Genomic DNA, 4,896 nt, shown 5'->3' on the forward strand with positions numbered 1-4,896 from the left:
CTTCACTGACAACGGTGCCACGGGCCTGCATGTCCCCTGAAGCTGTGAAGGTCATGTGATTCAGACACCACATCAGCCTAGGTGGCCAAGGGTCTGTCTTTACCAACACTGTCATATCCCCACCCGCAGGTAATAGAGCATGGCATATGTCCCCACCGAATGAGAATAAGATATGTTGGTAAGCATAGGATTTCAGAATTTAGTGCCAGGCTAGTGAAACGTAACACTGTGCAGATATGGCCCTTATGTCCAGGGCTGCCTGCACATGGGCTCTCTGCAACAAACCTCGGACTAGGTTGACAGAAACATGACTCCAGTCTATCAGACTTCTATTCCTATTAACTTCTCCTTGGGTGGTTGAAGTGATCATGGGCCATGTGTGACTCTTCCTCAGCACTAATTAATCCCTAGCAGTGTGGGCCTTAGCCCTGTGACAGTGCCATGTTAGCTTTAGCAAGCAGTGGGCTCACAGTTTTAGGACAATTGGGAAATACTACCACCTATCAGTATTACAATAGGAGTCTAGAGTTGCTCCGCTCATTGTGATTTGGCTAAGAGCTAAGACAAAAAAATCCTACAGTGCCTGACCATCGGCCAGTAGTGAGTGTATATCTGGGCTCTGGAAGAGGTCTATGGGGATGCACTTCTTTGGAGGTATCCCCAGGTTCATTCTGAACCACACAAACTGGGAGTTTTGGAACAAGCTTGATCTTGGATTTGCCTCTAGTGCCTAAAAGGTGATAACACACTAACAAGAGACTCTCGGCAAGTGTGGACCTGGGAGTCATCCAGTGCTGAGATCATGGAATGAACCATAAACTCAGAGTCAAGAAACAGCTCATTTGGTATTTCTGCAACCATGGGAACAAGTCCAGGGATTTCAAGACACCAACTTCACCGAATTGTCAAAAGAAGGTGCCAGAAACTGACCAGACAACAATCAGTAGGGGAGAAGACACAATGTTCTAGTCTCACGCTATTGCTATGATAAACTGTTCTGGCCAAAAGCAACAAAGAAGAAAGGGTTTATTTGGCTTACACTTCCAGATCACAGTCCCTCATTCAGGAAGTCAGGGCATAGCTGCTATGTTATGCTATTCCACACAGCCTTACCTCCTATGGAAAAACTTTCACAGCCAAAGAAGCAGAGCAGAGACCGTGGATGACATCCCCTGTTAGCTGACTTCTGCAAACAGGGTCACGGGTCACTAGCTTTCTTATCCAAGTCAGGGCCATTCATCCAGGGAATTAGTGTCTCCTTCAATGAGGCAGGCCATCCTACATCAACTAAGAATAAAGACAATCCCCCCAGACATGCCCACAGGGCAGTGTGATGGCGAGAATTCATCGTCTGAGGTTTTTCTCTCAGGTGATATAGAGAGGCCAGCCTTGACCATGTGAGATCTTATCTCAGAAAAGGCCAAAGGATTATAAAGCTTATTCAAGGAGATAACAGAAAACTTCCCAACCTTAGAAATGGATGTAAATGTCCAGGTACAAGAAGGTCAGCAGTCAGACGTCCCCCAACCACATCAACCCTAAGACACTAATAATCGGGTTTCCAAAGACAGAGGAGACTGCAAGAGGGAGGGAACAAGACAGAAATGTGCCGCAGCTTGCCTGGGCTGCAGATTCTCAGCTAAAGCCTCCCAGGCAGCACTGGTCTCAATTCCTGCTTCAGATGAATTGCTATTGCCATACAGCACGGCTACTGATTTTTCTGTGCTGATTTTGTACCTTGCAACTTTGCTGAATTTGTCTGGTTCTAATCATTTGATTTGTTTTATTGATTTTATTGAGCTCTACATTTTTCTACCCTCCCCTCCCTTCCTCCCTTTCCCCTTCTACCCTCTCCCATGGTCCCCATGCTCCCAATTTACTTAGGAGATCTTGTCTTTTTCTACTTCCTATGTGGATTAGATCCATGTGTGTCTATCTTAGGGTCCTCATTGTTGTCTACATTCTCTGGGATTGTTATTTGTAGGCTTTTTTTTTTGCTTTATGTTTAAAAACCATTCATAAGTGGTTTTTAACTCACATGTGATATTTGTCTCTCTGGGTCCGGGTTCCCTGACTCAATATGATGTTTTCTAGCTCCATCCATTTGGCTGCAAATTTCAAGATGTTATTATTTTTGTCTGCTGTGTAGTACTCCATTGTGTAAATGTACCACATTTTCCTTATCTATTCTTTTATTGAGGAGAAACATGGGAGGCTTCACGAACTTGCGTGTCATCCTTGCGCAGGAGCCATGCTAAGCTTCTCTGCATCCTTCCTATTTTCGTATATGTGCTGCCGAAGCGAGCACTCTAATCAATTGTTTGGTGGAGATTTTAGTCTCCTAGGTTCACATTATGCACAGGGACAATATGGCTTCTTTTATTTCTTCAATTTGGATATCCCTTATTTTTCCCAATTGTCCAGGCTAGGGCTTGTAGTACTAGTGGAGTAAAAGCTGGGGAAGTGAGCTACTACTTGCTCCTGTTTAACTGTGACTTAATATCTATTAGCTGTCCTGTTGTAGATCTTAGAAAGGTAAACTGATGGAATGATGGCCACCAACTCACAGCTGAATAAGAAAGAATAGCTCCTTGCTTAGCATGGTAACTACACATAACAATAATATAGACTTTGAAATGTACAAAAGAGTCTCCAAATTTTACCAGGGAGAAGTGATGAGCATTTGATTGAACAATACCATGCATACATAAAACATTGCAGGTCCTCATGAATATAGGAATGATAAGCTATACCAGTACTTAGGAGGAGGCTGAGGGAAGAGGATCACAAGGTCAAGGTCAAGGCCAGATAAACAGTAAAAAGTTCCTATCTCAAAATTTTTATGTATAAATGTATGTTTTACATATTGAATTTTAGTAGATCGTAGTTTTTATTTTGGTTTTGAGACAAGATCTGGTTCTATAGCCCATGTTATCCTGGAAATCACTATATAGACCAGGCTAGCCTCAATCTCATGTCAATCTCCTTGTCTCCAACATCAATTTCAATATTAAATTTAGGATTTTAAAATTCTTTTAGGATATTTAAAACAAAGGAGACTTTGAAAGTTACTAGTGTTGAGCAGAGTGTCCTGTAGTTCAGTGCACGGCCAAGTCTTCGCCGAGCTGACATTTGTCTCTCTCTCCATCTCCGCCATTCACTCTTTGTACTGTCCCGTTTTGAGACTCCCCAACCTTCACCTTACACCTCTCCCCATGACCTCCCATCCTCTACCAATGGTCTTTCCTGGTCTCTGACGCTATACTCAGTTTGCTTTCTTCTCAGTACCTCTTCTTTAACTGCTACACCACTGCTGTCTCCAACCTCCCTTCCTCGGCTTCTTACAAGAGTAACCTCAGTAGTCCACTGTCCTTTGTGGGACACAGCTCCCACCTGCCTGCAATCCTTCACCTCTAAACTTAAATGTCTACTATTTCCAGAAATAAACAAATGTCATAAAGATAGTCCAGAAGTAACCATCAAGACATTTGAAAAATCACATGTGGTTAGTCAACAAAATGCTCACTGAATCCTTCATGATATACACTTGGCAAGTGTTAGCATAGTCATAGGGATCCATTTATTTAGTGACCACTACGAACTAGTTCTGTATGGAGTGAGTGAAGTCCTGAGTGAGTGTGTATTGTTGACATGGTTGTGACTGTGCCAAGGACTTCAAAGCCTCTGATACATGGGAAATTGGCAAAACAACTCCTCATATCGTCATCAGAGGGGTGACAAAGCATTCCTAGAGGGCCGCTTGGGACTGAGTTAATAAGCAGTAGCTGCCCATTAAACAACATACATGCTTGTGATTTGTTGGTATATGACATCCTTTCCCATCTCCTTCATGTCTTACTGCACTAAAAACTCTAGAAAGTTAAATATATTTGTGTCTCAGTAGCTACAGAGGAGTTGTCCAGGATAATCCTCTAGAAGCCAAAATCTTAAGATACACGACAGCCTTCTAGATGCCAAAATCTTAAGATAATCAAACTCTTTACTGAAAATACAATATTAAAAATACAATAGTACTTACATATAAACTGTGCACATCCTCCCATATACTTTAAATCATCTCCAGATAGTTTTAAATACACAATACCAATGCTATATAAATAGTTACATTTTGGCTAGCAAGATGGCATAGCAGGTAAAGGTGCTTTGCTGCCAACCCTGACGACCTAAGCCCAATTCCTGTGATCCACATCTTTGAAACAGAGAAATGACTTTGGCAAATTGTCCTCTCTGACTTCCAAACATGTATTATGACATGCGTGTGTGCACACACACAGCTAAATAAATCCATACATAGATAAATGTAATTTTTTAAAATGGCAAAGGGAAGCAACGAGATAGCCCAGCAGCTAACGGTGCTTGTGCTGAAGCCTGATAACCTGAGTTTTAACCCTGGAGCCCACATAGAGGAAAGAGAGAATTGACAGAATTGACTCTCACATATTTTTCTGACTTCTATGGGTACAACGTGGCATTTTCATGCCCCCATATGTGTGTGTGTGTGTCCATATATAATGTGTGCACACACAAAATAAATGTAATCAAAAGTTTTTAAGTAGTTATACTATACTGTCTAAGGAATGTTCAGTACAGATGCATTTTTTCTAAACAAAGTTTTTGATCCACAGTTGATTGAATTTGAGATGTGGAACCCATACATGGGCTGAGTCCATACTTTTCAGCCCCTTTTCAACTCATTTGTACACATGGGGTATAGGTTTTACCAGTGAGAAGTCACATGGATGACAGAGAACACGCCTCTGCTGTGTCTGTACCCTTCGGCAGTTTGGAGTGTCCCTGTAGCATATTCTCACTGTTTTCCTTGTTTCTCCAGGTTATGCAGAGGCAGCAGGAGCATCTTTTGCTCCCTAGATAGCC

General features: G+C 42.1%; 1 non-coding gene across 1 annotated transcript; it reads right to left on the reverse strand.

Annotated features, from left to right (window-relative positions):
* Positions 1-2,201: 2,201 nt before the first annotated feature.
* Positions 2,202-2,308, reverse strand: LOC121441367. The gene has a single exon (XR_005973453.1). It is a non-coding gene; the product is annotated as a U6 spliceosomal RNA (small nuclear RNA).
* Positions 2,309-4,896: the final 2,588 nt, after the last annotated feature.

This window comes from Microtus oregoni, unplaced genomic scaffold (genome assembly GCF_018167655.1).
Source record: "Microtus oregoni isolate MIOR12 unplaced genomic scaffold, Mior012 000074F_ref0000038, whole genome shotgun sequence".
NCBI lineage: Eukaryota > Metazoa > Chordata > Mammalia > Rodentia > Cricetidae > Microtus > Microtus oregoni.